The 24,327-nt window shown below is 43.1% G+C and overlaps 1 long non-coding RNA gene across 1 annotated transcript; it reads left to right on the top strand.

Moving 5' to 3' along the window:
* Nucleotides 1-877: 877 nt before the first annotated feature.
* On the top strand, nucleotides 878-23,131 carry LOC308238960. The gene is made up of 3 exons (XR_013959672.1): nucleotides 878-1,167; nucleotides 17,449-17,577; nucleotides 21,477-23,131. It is a non-coding gene; the product is annotated as an uncharacterized lncRNA (long non-coding RNA).
* Nucleotides 23,132-24,327: the final 1,196 nt, after the last annotated feature.

Below are 24,327 nucleotides of genomic sequence, written 5' to 3'. Positions count from 1 at the left end.
CTGTCAAACTTCTGCGGGAATTAAAGGGAGGGAGGGGGGAAGTGGGAAGTAAGGAATCAACCAAATGCCTTACATGCATTCATATAAGCATAAGCAATGGACACAGACACAATGGGGGGTAAGGGCATTTGCAGAGGCTGTGGGTGGCTCAGTAGAGCTTAATGGGGGAAAAAGGAGTTATGTGTAATACTATATGTAATACTTTAAACAATAACTAATTTAAAAAATAAAAATAAGAATAAAACAAAAAGAACTATGACCTCCTGGTTCATAGGTTGAGGCTCAACCACTGAGCTACACAACCTGTACTACATTATTTTAAAATTTAAGAAAATATGTATGTTTTTTATTGTTGATGGTATTATAGATTTCTTCCATGTCCCCCCTCTGTATATATTCTTGGTGGATCTCTTGCATTCCTCCCACCTCCTTCCCCTCAGAGATCTGTTAGTCTGCGCCAGTCAGCCAGGCCTCTGGTCCCATCTAGTCCCTCCCCAGCGTCACTTGCTGGGCCACAAGACCTTTATTCACCTAAGTCCGTGGTCAGCAAACTGCGGCTCACGAACCACATGGGACTCTTTGGCCCCTTGAGTGTGGCTCTTCCACAAAATACCATGGCCTGGGCGAGTCTATTTTGAAGAAGTGGTGTTAGAAGAAGTTTAAGTTTAAAAAATTTGGCTCTCAAAAGAAATTTCAATCGTTGAACTGTTGATATTTGGCTCTGTTGACTAATGAGTTTGCTGACCACTGACCTAAGTCATTGGCTGGGATGCTGGTACTCTGCTGGCTGGTTGAGAAAACTACATTACCCAGAAGGAACTCCATTCATGTAGGCGGTGCTAAAGGGCATTTTGGTGTCAGAGCATCTGGTTAGGGCGGGACTTCCTGCTTCCTCCTCCCAGTGGACATTTTAACCTCTTAGGTCTGTTCACAGAGTCACAGGCTTCAGGGCGCTGGTCGGGAGCAGGAGGAGGCCTGGGGGGCAGCTGCCTGCGGTGCGGGGTGTGTCTGAGGCTCCTGGAGCCCCAACAGACCGAGATCGGGTCTCCGTGCCTCCCGGACTCTTCTCTGCTCACAGCGTTCCCGCAGCCTGACCCCACTTCACCCTCCAGCCTGGGGGACCCGCGCCTCTCAGGTCCTGCCGCCCAGGTCCCAGAGTTCAAAATGGTGAGTCCCTCGTGGGTGACACATGGGTGATGGGGGAAGAGGGTGTAAGGCTGCAGTGCCACCTTGTAAGGACGTGATGATGGTACTGAGCAGGGAGGATTAGGAAACCCGGGCCTGTTTGGGTCTAAAGGCAACAAAGATGAGGTGTGGTTTTGCACCAGGAGTTTTACTTTCACTCTCAGGACAGTGGGTTGTGAAAGAAAGAGGGACATTCTCTGGGGTAAGGGTCTAACTTTTCCTAACATTGCTCAGAGGAAGAACAGACTAGAAGACAGAGGACAGCAGCTGTGGACAGGAAGGGGAAGTCCTGTAAATGATAAGGGAGCTGGCAAGAGTGAGCACTGAGGACTGAGCCCTGCGATCATACAGGATCTGGAGGGCACCTGGCCTCGGGGCTGGGAAAGGGCACTGAGCAGCCTGAGCCATAGAGCCTGGTGGTTACCAGGCTCCCAACAGACCCTTTTCTTTCCACAAATTCCTGCAAATGAAGAATCGTTAGGTGTACGGGTTTGTGGAGCTTATTTCAGGGCCTCACACACTGGTGGCCTCTGAGATAGTAGAGTCCTGGGACTGTCAGTTGATCATATCCCTTGGGCCTGGGCACTTTGAACAGACACTAAGGCCAGATTCCTAAGGCCAGGAGTAGGGCTTCAGGATATGGACCTTGTTTTTGGCCACCAGTGTGATGAGTGCGAAGTCCTCCAGACATAGGGTCCAGAATGTGCCAAGGCTTGGAGTGAGGAGTGAGCTGAGTCAGGAACCCGCAGGTATGTTTTTTAAAATACATCTATATTTTTATTGATTTTAGATGTAGAAAGGAAGGGAGAGGGAACGAGACAGAGCAACAGGGATGAGCAAGAAACAAAGATTGGTTACCAAGTGAACAAACCCTGCTGTGGATCCAGCACACAACCCAGGGATGTGACCTGACCAGTGCATGAGTCTATGCTCAACCAACTGAGACACATCAGCCAGGACTGTAGATCACTTACATACAGGGAATCATGGTCAGGTTGGTAATGTTAGTAGTAGCTCAGAAGGGACAGTGTGAGCCTGAGGACTGGCTTTCTTGCTGGGGCCACTGTTGATTGGAGGTGGGTGTCACAACACAGCATAGGGACAGACGTTGTCATGTATAGTGTGGGGAAGAGTTAATGGATTTGCAGTGACAAAGGCCTTTAAAAGATGAGTGGACTTGAGATTAATTGGAGGCCGAAGAGTAATTCAAACAAGATGAGCTAGGGCTGGTACATATCAACTTTTCTAAACTCTCACCAGGATTTTGTTGTGACCGTTGGTGTGGCCTGGCTGTGGGGAGTTCCAGTCAGTCTTGTGGATTAGCTAAGAGGCTTGAGTGCTCATCTGTGAGACTCACTGGGCATGGTGCAGAGGGCCATCGGGGCTGGTACTTGAGTGATGGTTAACTGAGAGATGTTGGCTGTGACTAGTGAAGGGACATCAAGTGCAGCATCACAGGAGGTGGCCTATGGATCTGAGATCTGATTGTTGTTGTTAATAGTTGAGGTTGAAGGAAAAAATACAGCCATGGAGAGAGGCCTACATAGCAGGACTCAAGGCTGCCTCTATGAGTGTGGACTATCAGATTCTGGGCAGTGCTTGATCCTGATTCCATTTGGTAACCATTCTCTGACCACACATGCTGAGTAATAAGTAAAAGGCCAGGAGATGAGTATGGGGGCGGGGCTGTGGAAGTGCAGGTGTGAGAGAGGTGTGGTAGAAAGAGTGATGTGCACTCAGAGAGGGAATGTGAATTCATGGCCACAGCACCATGACATAAGAGAGAATGAAGGAAGAGCCTATTTCTGGTGGTGCCTGGATGTAACAATAAGGTGAATTTTAGGGTAATTGCCTGTAAAGAGAGGGGTTTGGGTGCTACACTCTAGGTAAAGAGCTCAGGTGCCATTTAACTAACCACCTGCCTTTTGTTGTTGGTATTGACACACGGGTTGATGGGAATGAGAGAGCATTCATCAGTGTTACCCAGGATTGTAAATTTCCAAATGCATGGGTAAGGAAGAAGGGTAATAGTAAATATATTATGGAGGTGGTGACCTATATTTTTGGAAAAGAGGGTGATTAGGAAAAAATTTCCCCACACCATGACAAATTTGCATTACCTTTGAAGTTGTGCCACTGGGAATGAAGCTATGTGAGAGAAGTGTTTTCAAAGAACTATGTGCAGCAGATTATGAAAAGTGATGGCTTCAACACCTTGGGAATAAGGTCAAGCTGATGAAGTGTGATGCCATGTTTTTGGTGTCTTAAAGGAACAATCAGAGGGACCCCAAGGCTATTTCCTGAGAATACCAGTATCAAATCACTCATACTCTCTTTATGGCCAACATCCCTCTCTAACCTATGTTTTTGACACCCAATCTATTGATAAGAGGCAGTGTGACATACATGGGGTTCCAGACCTCAGGTATCTTCTATCTTCTCAACTGCCTTAATTTTTGTGGGAACAAAAATATCAGCAGGAATATAAGACAGTGGCTTCATGGGATGAAGGCGTGGTATGTTCTCGGATGTGAAGAGTGTAAAGAGCAGATGGGTGTGGAGGGGGGGGAGTATGACAGACTTATAATCTTAGGAGTGAATCTGATCATGGGCTGTACATGCTCAGGTGGTGGGCTGGATCCCCATTGTGAGGCATGCAGGAGGCAGCCTATCAGTGATTCTCTCTCATCATTGATGTTTCTATCCCTCACTCCTCCCTTCCTCTCTGAAATCAATAAAAATACACACTGAGTGGCCAGGTTATTATGATCTCTGAATGCAAAATAATCTAGCCACTCAGTGTATAGCCTATATAATAAAAGGCTAATATGCAAATTGTCCCCTTGAACGGGAGTTTGACCAGCAGGCAGACCGGCCAACAGCCCATGTCCCCTCCCCCTGGCCAGGCTGGCTGGACCCCACCCATGCACAAATTCATGCACCGGGCCTCTAACATATAGAGGCCCGGTGCATGTATATATATTTATACACACACACACACACACACACACACACACACACACACACTGAGTGGCCAGATTATTATGCGTTCAGAGATCATAATATTATGGCCACTCAGTGTATTTTTGAATGTATGTTCTAAATCAATTATACTTACATCAAAGTTTAAAAAATGATTACAACTTGACACTTCCCAATTATTTTACTATTTTATTATGAACGTTCTTGAGCATGTTTGTATCTACTGTATTAATAAGTTGGAAATAAAATATAATGATTTGCTACTGAAATATCTCATCAGCCCATATTCAGTGCTATCACTTTGGAAATTTGAAAGTGACGATGTTGAGAGTATTTACATAAGAAAAATTGACAAATACTACAAACCTTGACTTCACATAATACACTATTGAATGCTTCAACTTAAACTGAATGGTGGAAAATGTTAGCAACGTAACTTAATCTTGTAAGTGTGTCATGCAAATGGGCTTTAAATTGTACATAGGATACAATTTTAGAAAAACAATTTTCCTCCCACTATTCAAAACATATAGTTCCAAATGGCAAAGAAAGAAGTTGAGTCCTTGAGGAATGTGTGAGGTGAAAACAGATATTTTAGGTGGTGAAATGACTTCCTATTGATTAAATCATAAACATTTTTAAAAATGGCAAAAGTTTCTGACCAGACTTTTCAGCAAAGGAGATAAAGACAGTGTAAATAAATGCATAAAGAAATGCTCAGCATAAAAATTTCTTAGGGAAATGGAATTAAAACAAAACATGTTTACACTAGTGAATTTAAGGCCTACAATTTAAAAATATTAAACATCGCATGTGCTCACAGGGATAATGAAAAACTAGAATTTTCATTATTGTAGGTGGCTGGGAAGGAAAGAAAGGACCACTTTAGATCAGAGTTCTGAATGCCTTCAAAAGTAAAACACTCACCTACCCTGCATCAGTTAGATAAGGAAAACATACATTTGTACAAAGAATTGAACCGAATATTCCCAGAAAACTTATTTATCATACACCAAACCTGGAAATAACAACAACAACAAAAAAAACCTTAGACAGATCAATAGATAAAGTGGTTATTCACAGAACACAATACTACTCAGCAATAAAAAATTATTAACTTTTCACATAAGCATTAGTGTTGAACCTCAAATTAACTGTGTAGCATGAAAGAGTCCCATACTTGTTAAAGAATACACACATTATAGTATTTATAACATTATGAAAAATATGGACTGATCTTGTAAAGGAAGGAAAATCAATGATTGCATTTAGAGCTGGGGAAGGCAGAAAGAGAGATTATAAAAGGGCAGGAGGTAAATATAGGGTGTGTAGAGTGTTGATAAGGAAATTAATACAATAGTTAATAAATAATGATACAAGAATAAACTCTTCTCTGGTCATTGTACTTCAATTGTTTGGGCACCATCCTGTGCCCTGAAAGGTCACTGGTTCCAGTCCAGGTCAGGGCACATGCCTACCTGGATGCCCTGCAGGTGGCAGACAGGAGGTAGCAGTTCAATGCTTCTTTTTTTATCGCCATTTCTTTCTCTCATGCTTCCTTCCTCTCTTTCTAAAAGGTCAATAGAAACATTTTAAATATCTAAAACACTAATTTAAAAAAGAGAATAAACTCTGTGGTTTGCATACTCACATCTGTAAGCCTACTTTTGACCTAACTTGTATATGTGTGAGATACGTTTATTTCACATGTCATGTTTTTAGAGCTTTATTCATATGTCCAAGCTCACCACGTATTACACATTAGAAAAAGTGCATTTTGTTGCATGTCAGTCACAAATATACTTAATAGAGCCTTAAGAAGTACTTCGAAATAAAGGCCTGGCTATCTCTGTCTTGTTAGGAAATTAAAAGAGCAACCTTACATGGGTTCTACCATCTCTCTCCTAATCTCCTGGCAGGACCAGTCTAATGTCAGGGGCAGAAAATATTGCCCAACAGTGAAAACTATTGCCATCAGAATCCCCAGGAATGCTGACAGGTTACAAAAAATACAACCTGGGACTGATGATAGGATTATCCTTCCTCTAGCTCTGAGGTCTTGCCAGTAGCGAAAACCTTGAGGTGAACACACTGGATGGGCCAGGGGACTCCAAAAAAAATGTGTTTATTTTTTCTGCCAATGTCTTCAGCCACATAATACAGTTATGGAGACCCTGAGAATGTTGTAAGCAAACATCATAGAAGGCACCGACCGTTGATGGTTTGTGTTTCCATTCAGAAGAGGCACTTTTCATCCAATTTACTGGTCTTTCCCACTCACTATGAATACAGTGTTTCTGTTCTAATGCTAGTTCCATTTAAACCTCAGAGCCTTAACAAGTGACACCAGCCTATGACATTTCATACATCATGGCACATGGCTGCTTTACAGTGTGTGGGGAAGAATTCTCCTAAACATTGCTGAGAATTATGTAATACTTACTGAGAACAGAGAATATAATTCATATTGTTCACACAGGCACAACAAAGGACTCCTATCCTGGGTGACCATTGAACTCAACAATGACAGAGGCACCAGGCTTCAAACTAGAACCATAAAGTCATGCAGACTTTCTTTCAAGGCCTTGGTCAGCAATGCAAAATAAGCCAATATGGGACAAAGAGTGATTTTCTGTCATTCTTACGTGCCTTCTGAAGCACATAAAGTTTGAGACCCCACAAGTGTTGTCATACTAGTTTACTCTAATATATATATATATTGACTTCAAGAGAGAAAGGGAGAGGTGAGAGAAAGAAACATCAATGAAGAGAGAGAATCATTGATCCGCTGCCTCCTGCACGCCCCCTGCTGGGGTAAGAGCCCTAACTTGGGCATGTGCACTGACCAGAATCAAACCTGGGACCCTTCAGTCTACAGGCCCACTCTCTTTTCACTGAGCTAAGCCAGCTAGGGCCTAATTTGCTCTCTTAAAGAAACATTAAGAATTCAGGTGCTGCCTTGCTCAGGTGGCTGAGTGGATTAGAGCATCCTCCCGTAAAGCACCCCCACTAAAGGATGGTGTCTTTGATTCCTGGAAAGGGCGCCTAACTGGGTTGCAAATTTGATCCTTGTTTGGAAGGTATAGAGGAGGCAATTGACCCATGTTTCCTTTCATATCAATGCTTCTTTGTCACCCTCTCTCTTTCCCTCCCTTCCTCTCTCTCTCTAAAATTAATAAACAAATCCCTAAGAGAGAATTAAACAACTAAGGTGTTGATGTTTCAAGTATATATGGTTAAATCTAACGCTATCTCTCTAGAAGAGTTATCAGAATCATCTGAACTCAGTGGAAGTCTGTCCCCTTTCATATAAGAGGCTACAAGAATCGATATCACGGATTTTAGAAAAACGCCACATTATTAGTGACACAGTCATGATCCCCATCTTGTTTTTATTTTAGCTCTAAAATGTGATGGTTTCCGATTAAAGTCATCTCTTTATATTTTTATCTTAGGTAGTCTTTGGGGATTAAAATTAACTTTCCCACGCAAGAAGCTGTTTCTGAGTGTTTCCAACATAACTTTAGACACTGGAGTGAGCAGAGCCCATGGTGAACTAGAAACTGTGCTTTCCCTAGTGAAACCCATGTGTTAATGTCTATAAATACTGCCAGTGACACAGGAGGCAGGAGGCAGCCAACTTGCAGTCTTTCTCAAAGCAGAGAATCCTGTGGAGACCACATGGAGGCTGGTGTTGGGATTCGAAAGGTGATTTCCTGAGACAGATGTATTGTAAATGTCTAAGGCTCCTCAGGATCTCACATATTATTTCATCTATTGCATATCCTGCCCCATTACTGTGTCCTCCAGCGGATTTTTTGAAATTCAGTGGAAGCTTACCATCATCACTGTCTCCTTGTACATTTCTGTGTTTGTCATTTTCCTCTGGAGAACTATCCTTGTGGTGAGTAAACTAAAGCACCTTACAGATGCACTTTTACTCATAAATAAGCAAACATTTTTAAGCCCGTGGATTCTTCATGTGATTCAGGACTGTAAATTTCCCTCTGACAATGATTTTTCTGAAGGGGCTGCCCATCAGCCCTTCTGACGGCAGCCTGGGGCTGGAGGCAAACTGTGAGGCCTCCTGAGGAGAAGGTCAAGTCTTGCCACAGCGCCCACATGCCAGCCAGGACCCCCTTTCTAATTTTAGTTGTCCAAGGAAGCCACAGTGACCTCCCTTCACCTCCCAAACGGGGGGAGAGGGGGTGGAATCTGCTAGCAGGCTTTCCAAATGGACTCTACCATGCCTTCTCAGATTTACTCAGGGTGGCCCACACTGACCACCACTGGCTTTACCTTATGCCTGAGCTCCTGTCACCTGTCACAGCTGTCCTGTTCATTGTCTGTGGGCTGTCCTCCACTAGGACACCAGCTCCTAAGGGAAGGGGACTCTGTAACTCTGTAGTCTGGAACAGTTGGGCTCAACAGTGTCCTTACAAGTCTCAGATGTACCCGCCCTTGGCTGCTGCCTCTACATCCAGTCTGATTCCAATTCTCATCCCTAGAGCCTTCCCTCTGCCCACCCACTCAAGGACCCTGCCTCTCTCCAGCCCTATCCCAGACCCCAACCTCTCTGCTCCTTCACCCACACACCCAGCAGCACACTATGCCCAGAGTTCAGGTTCCATCAACTCACTTGAGGAGCATGTCTCATCTTTAGTGGAAACATCCCAGGCACAGCCAACAAAGAGTGTAGAGGGGTGGGCTGTGCAGGCAGTAAACCAGTCTCTGCAGCAGGGTGGATGTTTACCCATAAAGAAAAGATCAGGGACACATTCTCTCTCTGGATTGAGAAATATCTAGAACCTCCTTTAGTGGCTAAACTTTAAGACACTTGTAACCCAGCACAGGACCACCTGGCTCAGCAGCCTGCAACCCCTCCTGCTGGGCAGATAGGGAATCAGCCTCTGCAGAGACAGGTCCTCTCCTTCCCTGGGCAGGGCAATGGCTGGAGCACTTCATTACAGTGGACTAGGTTGGCCCTGCCTGGCTCACAGCTTTTCTTGGAGCACATGCTGATTGCCAGGTTATGACCCCCCAGGAATTTCTGCAGCAGAGTCTGCTCCATTTCCCATTAACCAAGGCCCCAAAGAACAGAGCATCCACCAGCCTGCACTGTGACTAGAGAGGGCCTCAGAGCCACACACATGGCCCAGCACCAATTCTTTCTGGCAGCTTCCCTGAGCCCTGTCCTGCTCACAGCCTTGAAACCGGAGAGGAATCGGGACACTTCATCTCCCTTAATCTGAAATAGGTCATTTTCCACATCCAACTGGAAGGCGCAGAGACCAGAAGGGCATGTCCTGGAGGATAATTCTCCTGGTGCTTTTAGTCACAGAGATCACACTGATACCATCATCCCCTGGGGGTGATTGTGCAGCTCAGCACTGGTTCCCCACCTGCTACACTGACAGCAATGGTAGCTTCCATACTGTTCTCTGGGTCATTGCCTGCTCTGCCCTCATGAGAACCATGGCTGCTGGTCACCACGGCGCCCTGGGCTGTGCTGGTGTTCACAAGTGTGTGGACTATTTGGGTGATTAAAACATATATATATATATTTTGAAGAGGGAGAAAAATAGGAATCTATATATCTATGGAGAGAGAGAGAGCGAGAGAGATCCATTATTGTTCCTTTATTTTTATACGTTTTTGTTTGGTTCTTTTAATCACCTTGACCAGGGATGGAACTTGCAACCTTGGCATTATTAAGATGATGTTCTGACCCACTGCATGGTCAAACAGATGTGAAATTTTAAGTGAAATAATCCAATAATTTACCTGAGAATAGATAGATACAAAAAACAATAACAAAAAAACCATCATGATGACAGATAGTGGTGAAAGGCTGGAATAGTGTTCATGGGTTCCATAAGTATCGTTTTCACATGGATATATTTCAGGTAAGCTGTTCCATAGGCAGACTGTATTTCTGCATCAGTTATTTTTTATGCCAAAAGTGAAGCACTGATAAGGGCCTCAGGAACTTGGTTTCAGCGATTCAGGCTTGCAGAGAGATTCCAAAAGAGCATGTTTCTTTTTTTTTTCTTCTTTAATGTGCATTTTAAATTAATTCTACTTAAATCAAATTTTAAAAATGTTTAAACTTGATGTTTCCCAATAATTTTGCTCTTTTATTATGAAAGTTCTTGAGCATATTTGGTATTGCTGTATCAGCATATTGGAAATAAAATGTAATGGTGTTACTGAAATATCTTATCATGTCCATGTTTAGTTCCATCATGTTGCCAGTTTGAACCTCACAATGATGAGAGTATTTACAGCAGGGATATTAACAAAGATTACCAATGTAGACTGCACTTAATGCATTACTGAAGTTTGGACCTAAACAGGAATAGAGGAGAATGTTAACAATGCACTGCCCTTTCGGTAACTTACATTTTCAGAACCAACAGGTGGCATTAGGATCCCAATCACTGACTGATTACTGCAAATATGGGAGTCGGGGCACCCAGTCGCGCTGGAAAATGACAAGTCTCATAATTTGGATGTGTTGTCTTCAATTGATCTCTTGTTTTAAGATATTATTTCAGGTTCTGTGATGCTCAGAATGCTCCTTGAGGTGAAAATTACTGTTTCAATTATTCCTGAAGATCACAAATATTAACAGATTTATATACATACTATTTAAATTTATTTTTAAAGAGAGAGACAGAGAGAGAAACACTGATTGGCTGGCTTCTGCAAGGACCCACACAGAGGACCGAGCTGGCATGCCCCCTACCGTGTGCCCTCACTGGGATTGGAACTGGAAACCTTTCTGTGCATGGGAGCATGTTCATCCAATTGAACCACTCGCGGAGGGTTATTTCTTGTTTTGCATATGAAAATATCACACTATGAAGAGAAAAGCAGCTGTTTGTGGCAAGTTCCTCCGTCAGGGGCTTCAGCCATCTGGGTGCAGGAGACAGGAAGAGCCCATGGGTAACGACAGGTGGTTGATGGTTTAGTACAAACACAGCAGCCCAAATCTGGCTGCTCAGTGGCACCTTATTCACACACTCAAACAGAAGAAGCCTCATGCCAATGAGTGGTGCTTGAGTTGAATTCACACAAACAGGTCAGTAAAGGGAGCTCTGTACAGTGCTAATGCTGAGTGATTGTGCCCGCACATACATAGGGCATAAGAGGACTTACCATTGTAATGCTGCTGTGTCCTTTCCTGTATGCATGGGCATGGCAACTTGGCCTTGAACCTCCAGCGTACTCTGCACAGGGCCCCTACAGCAGACTACCTGTCCAATATAATAAAGAGGGAATATGCAAATTGACTCTGCCACAAAGATGGTGGCGCCCACAGCGGAGGTGGGGGTTTCTGTAACAAAGATGGCTGCACCCACAGCAGAGGCCAAGTTCCCGTAATGAGCCTTAACGAGCAATCAGCAGGGACCTGAGGCTGCGCCCCCACTACCCCCATGGGGCTTGACTGGGGACCTCAGGCTGTGCCCCCAATCCAGTAGGGCTTTCCAAGGGACCTGAGGCCATGCCCCTACCCCGGCACCAGGCCAGGGGACCTCAGGCTGCACCCCCGCCTTGGTGCCAGGATGGGGGACCTTAGGCCATGTCCCCCATCCAGCAGGGCTTGACGGGGGACCTCAGACCACACGCCCTGCCCAATGGGGCTTCACGGGGGACCTCAGGCTGCAACCCCCTGCCATTGCACTGGGCCAGGGGATCTGAGGCCATTCCTCCCACCTGGCGCGGCTTGACAGGGGACCTCAGGACATACCCCCCGCCCTGGTCTCAGGCCAGGGGACCTGAGGCTGTGCCCCCTGCATGGCAGGGCTTGACAAGGTTGGGACCAGCCAGGTCTGGATCTAGCCCAAAGGGGGTGGGGGTGGCCGTGTCTGGGTCTCATGGGATTTTGAGGTGCACGTGGGTGGGCGGGAACTTGACTCTGGGTCCCATGGTGCGCCCCAGACTTTGACAGGAGGAAGATTTTCATATACATTTTACTAATTTTTTTCATATCTGACACATCTATTACAGAGGAAAGGCAAATAGTAATATTAAAATATTTCCTCTAATTAATCCCCTTTTAATGGGCACAATTTTTGTGCACCAGGCCACTAATATATATATATTCCTAAGGGATCAAACAACTGAATGACCTTTTGACCCTTTGCTATGATGTGCACTGACCACCAGTGGGGAGATGCTCAACACAGGAGCTGCCCCCTGGTGGTCAGTGCTGCACACAGCAGGATCATCACTCAGCTGACTGACTGAGGAGCTCTAGATGCTGGGCTCACAGCTGGCGAGCCCAGCTGGAGCATTGCCAGCCTCCCCCGCCTCCACAGCAGAATTCTACCTCGCAGCTGCAGATGCAGGCGCAGCGGGGCAGGGATGAGCAGGTGTGGTGCCCGGCCCGGGTACAGATTTATTTATAATACCCGAAACCTGGAAATAAGCAATTTTATAGAAGATCAATAGATAAAGTTGTTATCCATAGAATACAATACTACTCAGCAATAAAACAAATTCGATATTCACATAAGCATTTGTATTGGATCTCAAAATATCTGTAGCATAAAGGAAATCAGTATTTGTTAAAAAGTACACACCTTATAGTGCCTATAAAATTATGAAATATATGAACTAATCTAATGTAAAGGATGAAAAATGAATGATTGTATGGAAGACTGGGAAAGTCAGAAAGAGAGATTATAAAAGGCCAGGTGGAAAATGCAGAGTGTAGGAAATGTAGGAGTACAGTGGTTGGTATGAAAAATAATTAATATGTAAAAATATCAGAATAAACTCTGCTTTCACTGGTTACCTCAGCTGGATGGGTGTCATCCAGTGCACTGAAATATCCTGGTTCAATTCCAGGTCAGTACACAGTTCCTCCTGGGTCACCAGTAAGTGTAGTGCAGGAAGGAGCTCATGTATGTATCTCTCTCTCTCTCTCCCCTTTCCCTCTTCTTTTCCAATAAATAAATAATTAAATATAATAAAGGAATTTTTAATAATATTTTTTAAAAGCATAAGCAGTGAGGTATGTGTAGTCACAACTGAAAGTCTACTTTTGCCACTCCTTGTATACAGTGACAGATACGATTTCACCTGTGGTGGTTTCACAGCTTTATCTCTAGGTCAAGGCTGACAAAATAACACACATTAGAAAAGTGCGCTTTCTTGCATGTCAGTACTACTTTCCTGAGAGGAACAGCTTTGCCTCAATGGCAACAAATAGTGGCAAGCAGGGAAGACTACTGCCATGGAATCAACAGGAATGGTTACCGGTTACAAAAGACACATCCTAGGACTGATTACCGGATTATCCTTCCTCCAGCATTGAGCTCTTATATATTGAGAAATGACCTTGCGGGGAACACCTTATAGAAACCAGGGGAATCCTCAAAACAATTAAATTATTTTCTCTGCCAATGACTTCAGCTACAGGAAAAGTTTTGGAGGTGCTGAGAATGTCTGTAAACAAAGGACACAACCCATAGGCCCAGGAATATTTTTGGATTTACATTCAAAGCAGACATTTTCAATCTAATTTACTGCAGTTTTTCCCATCGCTATGAATATAGTGTTTCTGTCTCAATAGTAGTTTAACTTCAGAGTCTTAAAACAAGTGTCACAAGACTATGAAATTTTGTACTTCATGACACATGTCTCCTTTGCAGTCCATGGGGAGGAGTTCCCCTAAACATTGCTGATACATATGTAACACATACTGTGAACAGAACATAATTCCTATTGTGAACAGAAGGACAGCAAAATCCTCCTTTTCTGGGTGACCACTGTCCTCACCAATAACCAAGGTACTGGGGTGTAAATTAAAACTACAAACGCATGCAGTCTTTCTTACAAGGCCTTGGGCAGCAATGCAAAATAAGCAGGTTGTGGACAAAGTGATTTTCTGCCATCATTCTCTCCCTTCCAAAGCACTGAAGGTTTGACGTCCCCACAATATCTGTTCACATTTACATGCTGACAGATCACAATAGTGCTTTCAAATCATGACAGGCAGGGAATAGAACCAACACAATTAAAGGTACAACAGAAAAAACACCTTTACTGAAATATAAACCACAGCCAGTGGGGTTCAGATTGGTGAACTAGAACATAAGCCAATCATCACAGCATAATGTGAGAACCACATTAAGAGGGACTACTTCTTTGCTGTTGATGGGTATTTTGGACAAACCCTGAGTCAGGCCCATTCCCTAGTCAGAGAGGAAGGAATGAAGACACTGACAAGAGTTCAGAGTATTTATTTATGTATTTACTTATTTACAAATCTGTAACTTTATTTAAATTTCGCCAGTTGTTTCTTTATAAAAAACAATGTTATTATTTTTTTCAGAGAGGGAGAGGTAGAAATAGTAACATCAATGATGAGAGGCAATCATTGATCAGCTGCCTCCTGCATGCACCCCACTGGGGATCAAGCCTACAACCCCAGCATGTGCCCTTGAGTGGAATCAAAACCAGGACCCTTCTGTCTGCAGACCAACACTTTATCCACTGTGCCAAATTTCCTAGGGTGTGTTCAGAGTATTGAGAATTTATTTAAGCACAAAAGAGCATGCAGGTTTGTAACTGATTCACACTGTTCATGTGAGCCAGGTGGTAGAGGAGAAATCCCTGCAGCCATAAACCTTCACAGTGATATCAATCACATAGTAGACCTGGGCAGGATAGCCACTGTAGGCAGCTCCTTAAAGCCTCTCTTGTACCGGAAACTTGAGGAATCTAGCAGAGTGTATTTCCTGATAAAAAGGGATCATACTGAGATAAAAATGTATCATAGATTCTCCTTCAGTGTTGTTATTCTGGGTAAGAAAAAGGAAACATTACCTACACATTTAAGGCCTGTCTCCACTGTGAAGTCTCCGGTGTCTTATGAGGCTACAATTTTTGGTAAAAGATTTCCACAATCTGTACACTAATAAGGCTTTTAACCAGTGTGAACTCACTGATATTTATTAACATTAGACTTACTTCTGAAGGACTTCTCACATTCACTGCACTTATAAGGCTTTTCTCCAGTGTGAATTCTCTGTTGTTGAATGAGTTTACAATTCTCACTCAAGGACTTCTCAACTGTACATTCATATGGCTTTTATGCAGTGTGAACTCGCTGGTGTCTGTTGAAATAATACTTATATCTGAAGGACTTCTCACATTCACTACACTTATAAGGCTTTTCCGCAGTGTGAATTCTCTGATGTTGAATGACTTCACAACTCTGACTGAAGGACTTCCCACAATCTGTACACTCAAATGGCTTTTCTCCAGTGTGAACTCGTTGGTGTTTCTTGACATTAGACTTACATCTGAAGGACTTCCCACAATCTGTACACTCAAATGGCTTTTCTCCAGTGTGAACTCGCTGGTGTCTATAGACAGCAGACTTACGTCCGAAGGACTTCCCACATTCACTACACTTATAAGGCTTTTCTACAGTGTGAATACTCTGATGTTTAATGGGGGTAGAAACCGCATGGAAAAACTTTCCACAACCTGTACACTCATATGGCTTTTCTCCAGTGTGAATTCTCTGATGTTGAAGGAGTTTAGAACTCTTACTGAAGTACTTCTGACTACCTGTACACTCATATGGCTTTTCTCCAGTGTGAACTCGCTGGTGTCTATTGAAATAAGACTTATATCTGAAGGACTTCTCACATTCACTACACTTATAAGGCTTTTCCGCAGTGTGAATTCTCTGATGCTGAATGAGTTTAGAACTCTGACTGAAGGACTTCCCACAATCTGTACACTCATATGGCTTTTCTCCAGGGTGAACTCGTTGGTGTTTCTTGACATTAGACTTACATCTGAAGGACTTTCCACATTCACTACATTTATAAGGCTTTTCCGCAGTGTGAATTCTCTGATGTTGAATGACTTCACAACTCTGACTGAAGGACTTCCCACAATCTGTACACTCATATGGCTTTTCTCCAGTGTGAACTCGTTGGTGTCTATTGACACTAGACTTACATCAGAAGAACTTACCACAATCTGTACACTCAAATGGCTTTTCTCCAGTGTGAACTCGTTGGTGTCTATTGACATCAGTCTTACGTCTGAAGGGCTTCCCACATTCACTACACTTATAAGGCTTTTCTCCAGTGTGAATTCTCTGATGTTTAATGAGGGTAGAAACCGCACTGAAAAACTTTTCACAACCTGTACACTCATATGACTTTTCTCCAGTGTGAATTCTCTGATGTTGAATGAGTTTAGAACTCTTACTGAAGTACTTCTGACTACCTGTACACTCATATGGCTTTTCTCCAGTGTGAACTCGCTGGTGTCTATTGACATCAGACTTACGACCGAAGAACTTCCCACATTAACTACACTTATAAGGCTTTTCTCCAGTGTGAATTCTCTGATGTTGAATGAGTTTATACCTCTCACAGAAGGACTTCCCACAATCTGTACACTCATATGGCTTTTCTCCAGTGTGAACTTGTTGGTGTTTCTTGACATTAGACTTACCTCTGAAGGACTTCCCACAATCTGTACACTCATATGGCTTTTCTCCACTATGAACTCTCTTAGGTTGAATGAGGTTAAAGATGCCTCTGAAAACATTCCTACATTTGTCACAATCATAAATCAGTTCTCCAGAACAGACACCATGACATTCAACAACTTTCTGTTTCTTGCTGGCAGCTTTTACACATTCAGCCCATTGGTGATGACTTGTTCCACTGAGATATTCTTGTGAAACCTCATAGCCACTGTGTGGCTCCTCAGTGTTATGAGAGGCCGGCGCCTGGAGAAGCTCTGAGGGAGCTTGGACATCTTCCCTAACCTCCCTGTTGTTTGAAGGTACCTCTGATAAATAGAAGCTACACCTGGTAACAAATGAGGGTCTGTCCATAGTTTCTTTCCAGGAGGTCTCTTCACTGATATCCTTCTGTTGCTGGTGAGGGTTTGCACTGAAACAGAAGTCTCTCACACATGAGTCACCGAAGAAGCATTTGTGCTCAAAGTATTCTGCTTGTAACTCAGTCAGGTACAAAATATCTTTTATCACTGTGAAACACCGCTTACAGAAATGTGTCTTCTGGATTGCTGGAGCTGTGTTAGAAGCCCTGACATGTGACTCTCCTTGTACAGATACACTCTGATCAGAACAGGCCTCCTCCTCATCCTTTTTATGCCAACAACCTGAAAACAGAAAAAGGGTGAGGAAATGATTGAGGATTGTGGGGACAGGGGGAATTTCCATTACAAAAGTGTGTAGCCAGTAATGACACCTGGGCTCCATGCAATTTTCAGAAAAGAAGAGATGTGATGGAAGCATTAATAAGAGGCTTCTGTGAAGTTCTGGGCCTCTGCAGATCCTAAAGGAAGGAAGACCACACCAGGAATATGACACAAAGATGGAAAGCACCACATGGAAGAGCGGTAAGACTTCCAGCCCTTCCTTAGCTTAACAGTGTTCAGCAGGGCTTGCTGTAGGTGACATAGGCAAGCTCTGCAGAATTTTTCTTACGTCTTATTTCAAGAAAAATTCAATAAACAAGTAGCTGATGTTTGAAACCTACTTGAGCATGTATGTGTAATTCATAACACATATGTAAGTCAGTGTTAAAGAATACAGCAGAGGCAGCAATGCACAGGAGCAGATGACGTAAAAATGCCATAAAGGTAAACATAGCCGGAAGCCAGGAACTCACAGGTGAAATGACATGTCAGAAGGAGTCAAGTAGGTAAAAGATAAGGTAGAAATGTGGTGTAGCGAGTGGCATGTCCATCTGAACACTGATGGAAAAGAGCTGGTTCCTGGTATGAAACAGAGGGTCTTACAAGAATAGTACATGGTTCATGCAAGTAAAGACCGTAATCTGGCACAGATAGTCATCCAGGAATTTAGCTATAGGAAAGGGGTAGAAATGGAAGCCATGGATCTGAATATGGTCACCCTCCCAGGAAGAAACAGCAGGTGGAATCAATTAAGCTGTCTGTAAGACCCCTTACTCCCAGAAACTTCCTGCACTTGCTGAGGCAAATGTTGTAAGAGAAGTTTGTGGAGTCTATTGCTCAGGGCTTTCCACAGTGCTCAGCACTGGCAGCCATAGTACATTTGAAAAGACAGTTAGGAATATTTGCAGAACCTATGGTCTGGCTGTGAGACAGAGAGTGCTATGCCTGGAGAATAAAGTAAGAGAGAACATCACCTCAGGACACTGAGATGTGAAGTTCTTACCTACAGATGCAACAAGTGCAAACACTTCCAGCATCACATCGCAGTACAGATGTCTCTGAGCCTCATCAAGGAGCACCCACTCCTCCTGAAAAAAAGCAATGACCACATCCTCAAAGTGCATATCCTGTCAAAATGGGGACAGTACAGCCATGATCAGATTCTCTTCTAATATTCCAATTCTGTCATATTGTTAACTCACCACATCCATCTGCTCCCTCTACTCCCCACATCAGAGAAGATACCAGGCCTTGGTCCCATAAAATTCAATCTATCCTTCTATGCCTACTGATGCTCTGTCTTCCACAACAATAAAGGGAGTTGAGCAAATAGAAGATACCTGTGCTCTGGGCCTCAATGTGAGTCACACTGCCCCTTCTCAATAACAGTGGGTGTCAGGACCTTAGGGTTATGAGAGCTGTTGTACATAAAGGGAGTGTGAGTGATTTGGCACTGGTCTTGTCAGGTAATATGCTTGTTTTCTCTGAATTTTCCCTCCAAGACTCCAAAAAACATGGCATCACACTTCACCATTCTGACTCCAAACCGAGATTGTTGAGGCCATTACATTTCACTACATCACTTTTCGTCACATAATTCTTTGAACCACACTCCTCTCATGCAGCTTCATTCCAAGAGGAACAATCTCACTGGTAATACGAAAATGCTGTGACAAGGACAGGTTGTTGCCTAGTTAGCTTCTTCTCTCAAAATTCTAATTTATCACCTCTATAATGTATTTCCCTCTTATCGTCTCCCTTGCTCATGTCAGTGGAGGTTTTCAAGCACAGGTGACACTGATGTATGCTATCTCATTCCTATTGATCACTGGGGCAGCCCTCAACAAAAAACAGCAGTTGAATGTGTGTGTCTGTGTGTGTCTGTGTGTGTGTATATATATATAGTAAGCTCTTCATCTGGCATGAAGAACTACAACAACTTCTCTTTTCAGGAATTACCCTAAAATTCCCCATGTCATACCATCCAGTCTCCACTAGCAATGGACTCACCCTTCTTTCATTATTATGTTAATGTCAGGGCCCTGCAGCCATAAATTCACATACCCTCTCCAAGTGCACGACATTTTTTCCTACCACACCTGTCCCACACCTGTACTCCCATATCCTAAGCACCCAAACTCATCTCCTTGGCCTCATACTCACTATTGAGCAGGTATGACCCAGAGAATGCCTAGAAAATTCAAACTGGGTGATGTACTACCCATAATCTCATAGTTCACAACCATAGAGGAAGTGTTGTGTCCTGCTGTGAAGGTCTCCATCACTGATTGTTTTTTTCCCTCCCACCTCAACTAATGTGAACCACATCAGATCTCAGATATTCAGAGCCCACCTCCACTGGTGCTGCACTTGATGTCTCTTCACCATTCTCAGCCTTTCGTCACTTAAATCCCATCACTTGTGGTCTCTACCCCATGCCCAGTGAACTCAGAGATGACCACTCATGCCCCTAAGCAATTCCGCTAAACTGACTGCAACAATCCAGGCACAGTGTTGGTAATAATAATAAAAAACAAACAAACAAACAAAAAACTGGTAAGTGTTTAGAGAAGAAAATAAGCATCAACCACAGTCTCATCTTGTTTGAAATACTCTTTGGCATCCAATTCTAAACACAAACACCCCCCCACACACAAACAAACAAACAAAGGTGCTCTCTGAAATACCCTAACAGGCCAGAAAATAAAAGTTTTTGTATCTGCTATGAACATAACACTTCCTACTATGAATTTCTCCATCTGAGTTGATGGTGTTTCCATACATTCAGGTGCTAAATCGAAGCCTTAATTTCAATTGAGACTATGACCTCTCTGTCTCTCTCAAGCCCAACATTAGAAAATCTAGGTGGCCACACCTAAATCACCGATCCAGTATGCAACTGCTACTTCCATCTCCACAGCCACCATCATGAGCCAGATACCATCATCCTCATCCAATCTATCACAGCTGCTTCCTTCCTAGTCTTTCTGCCTCCTACCTCACAGGCATATTGTTCATCATGCTGCAGCCACCAGGAGTCTAATGAGATCTGGTTCAGATCACCTGTCATCACTTCTGCAAATCTGCCATACTCCCATCACCTGCAGAACAGACTCTAAAGTTGTCACAAAGCTCCTCTAGATATTATTTTCTCCCATTTTTAATACGTCCCTCTTTTTATTTATTTCATTTTATTTTTAAAGACTTTTTTTAAAAAATATTTTCTTGATTTGTTACCAAGAGGAAGGGAGAAAGATAGAGTTAGAAAAATCGATGAGAGCAACATTGATCAACTGCCTCCTGCACAATCCCTACTGGGGATGTGCCTGCAACCAAGGTACATGCCCTTGACTGGAATCGAACCTGGGACCCTTCAGTCTGCAGGCCGACCCTCTATCCACTGAGCCAACCTGGTAGGGCTACCTCCCTATTTTTAAAAAGAGGATGCCTACAATTCTCTGAACAGGTTTGGTCTTTACTCCATGTGTTTACACATCCTGGGAGGACCTCCAACATCTCATTCCTCTAATTGCCAAAATCAGGGAGTACTTCATACAACCCTAGACCTGAATTTAGGATCTGGGCTTACTGTTTGTTCAAGCTTCCCAGGCCCAAAGGCTGGAAGAGTGGCAGAGAGTCCCAGGACTCCACTATCTCAGAGGCCACAAGAGTGTGAGGCCCTGAAATAAGCTCCACAAACCAGTACCCCTAAGCGATGTTGCATTTGCAGGAATTTCTGGAAAGCAAAGGTCTGTTGAGAGCCTTGCAAACACTGCCAGGATCCATGGGCTCTGGCCGCTCAGTACCTTTCCCTAGGCCCAGGGCCAGATGACCTGGAGATGACCACATTACATCAGGGCCTCAGTCCTAAAGGCACACTCTTGCCTAGTTTGCTATCTTTCAAAGGATTTCTCACTCCTGCCCCCTGCTGGTATCCCCTCCCTTCTAGTTTCTTCTTCCTCTGAGCAGTTAGGAAGTTAAGAACCCTATTTCAGATAATGTCCCTCATTTATTCTCCACCACCGATGGCCCTAGGTTCCTGAGAATGAAACTGAAACTTCTCACACAATATTTCGCCTTGTTTTCTTTTTTGCCTTTAGATACAAAACAAGTCGAGGATTCCTGAATTCTTTCAGCTCAGCCGCACCAACCGAAACTTTACAGGGTGGCATTGCAGCCTGTCACCCTCTTTCATCCCTCACACCATCTATCACCCACAAGTGACTCACTGTTCTGGATGTTGTGACCTGGGCTTCAGGACCTGACAGGCACCCAAGGATGGAGGGTAAATGGAATGAGGAGGAATAGAACTCTTCAAGCAAAACAGAGTCAGGGAGGCACATAGGCCTCAATACTGGCTGTTGCTGCTCAACAAGCTTCAGACAAACCACTGCACAAGGGGGCTCTGCCTCTGATGCCTCATCCTCTTGTGATCCAGCACTGGAGCCTATGAATATGTTAACACAACAAAGAGCTCAAAATGCCCACCTTGAGAAAGAAGCTGAAAGTAATACCCAGCCAATCACCGCAGGTAAATACACCTGTTCTGGGCTTTCATTGGCTAAACACAGCCATCATTGGGCGCCTTGCCCTTTGGGTAACTTACGTTTTTTTGGCCCAGCAGGTGGCATTAGGATCCCAGTCACTGACTGATCATTGCAAACATTGGTATTGGAGTGCCCCAGGGGCACTGGGAAATGGTAACTTTCGGATTTGGTGGCTGGTCCCAGGTTTCTGGGAAGTGCAATTGATCTCTTATTTGGAGATATTATTTCAGATTCTATGAGCATTTCAGAATGCTCACTGAGGTGGAAAACATTATTCAGTTATTCCTGAAGACCACAAATCTGAATGGATATATTGTTTTTTATTTGATTTTTAGTATAGAGAGTAGAAGGGAAAGGAAAAGAGAGAAACACTGATTTGTGCCTCCTGATGGCCCCTCCCACCGACTGGGAATCCACCAAGAAAGCCTGGCTTGTGCCTCACCAGAAATCAAACTGGTACCCTTTCTGTTTATGGGACTATGCTCAACCAGAGACCCACTCCAGTCGTCACATTTTTTAGTTTTAACAAAAAATATCACATTACTAAGATAAAATATACATAATCCTATCGTATTTGTTTAAAAACAAAATTTGAAAACATACGTAGGTGAACAAGTTGACATTTCCTACATTGTTTACATGTTTGTAGTCATTACACATTGTGAAGCTATGGGGTTAAGAGTTACTGAATGTTTATAACATGTGCAAGGCTATGGACTCAATGCTTCACATGCATTACTATTTTAAGGTAAATCGACTGCTTGTGGAGTTTAAGTCTCCCCAAATTCAAGAAGATTGAAATCATACCAAGCATCTTCTCAGACCATAATGGCATAATAGAAGAAATAAACTTCAATAAAAGCAACCCAAAATACTCAAAACACTTGGAAGCTGAATAACATGTTATTAAATATTGATTGGGCTACGAATGAGATCAAAGAAGAAATTAAGCACATCCTGGAGATTAATGACCATAAAAACACAAAAATGCAAATGCTATGGGACACAGTGAAAGCAGTCCCGAGAGGGAAGTTCATAGCTCTACAGGCATACATAAAAAAAACAAAAAAAACAACAACAAGAAAAAATGGTTATAAATCATCTAACTCTACAACTCAAAGAATTAGAAAAAGAGCAACAAGAAAAGCCAGAATGAGCAGAAGGAAGGAGATAAAGATTATGAAGCAGAAATAAATGACACAGAGACCAAAAAAAAAACCAAACAAAAAAACAACAACAAAAGATCAATGAAACAAAGAGCTGGTTCTTTGAAAGGATAAACAAGATTAACCAACCTCTAGCCAGGCTTACCATGAAGCAAAGAGAGAGGACCCAAATAAACAAAATCAGAAATTATAGAGTCGAAATAACAACAGACCCCACGGAAATACAAAGGATTGCTCTAACTGGTTTGGTTCAGTGGATAGAGCGTCAGCCTGCAGACTGAAAGGTCCCAGGTTCAATTCCGGTCAAGGGCACATACTTTGGTTGCAGGCACATCCCCAGTAGGAGGTGTGCAGGAGGCAGCTGATCGATGTGTCTGTCTCATTCATGTTTCTAACTCTCTGTCCCTCTCCCTTCCTCTATGTAAGAAAATCAATAAAATTTATTAAAATAAATAAGAGAAAAATCACTAAAAGAATTTTTTAAAAAAGAAATACAAAGGATTGTTAAAAAATACTATGAACAACTATTCCAACAAACTAGACAACCTAGAGGAAATGGACATATTCCTAGAAAAATACAACCTTCCAAAACTCAATCAGGGAGAATCTAAAAATCTCAATAGGCCGATAACTGTGGAAGAAATAGAAGCAGTCATCAAAAAGCTTCTAGCAAACAAAAGCCCGGGGCCAGATGGCTTCACAGGAGAGTTATACCAAACATTCAAGGAAGAACTAAAACTTATCCCCCTCAGACTATTCCAAAAACTCAAGAGGAAGGAACACTTCTAAGCTCATTCTATGAAGCCAGCATCACCCTAATACCAAAACCAGATAAAGACAACACAATAAAAGAGAATCACAGGCCAATATCCCTCATGAACAGAGATGCAAAAATCCTCAACAAAATTCTAGCAAATCTGATCCAGCTGTACATCTGTAAGATCATACACCATGTCCAAGAAGGATTTTATCCCAGGGATGCAAGGATGGTACAATACCCGCAAATCAATAAACGTGATACATCACATAAACAAATAGAGGGAGAAAAATCACATAGTCATATATATTGAAACAGAAAATGCATTTGACAAAATCCAACACCCATTTTTGATAAAAGCTCTCAGCAAGGTGGGGATAGAAGGATCATACTTCAACATCATAAAAGCCATATATGACAAACCCACAGCCAACATCATACTCAATTGGCAAAAACTAAAACCATTTCCCCTAAGAAAGGG

The sequence above is a fragment of the Plecotus auritus genome, assembly GCF_963455305.1.
Source record: "Plecotus auritus genome assembly, chromosome: 15".
NCBI classification, from domain to species: domain Eukaryota; kingdom Metazoa; phylum Chordata; class Mammalia; order Chiroptera; family Vespertilionidae; genus Plecotus; species Plecotus auritus.
This window is presented reverse-complemented; position numbering and strand designations above follow the sequence as displayed.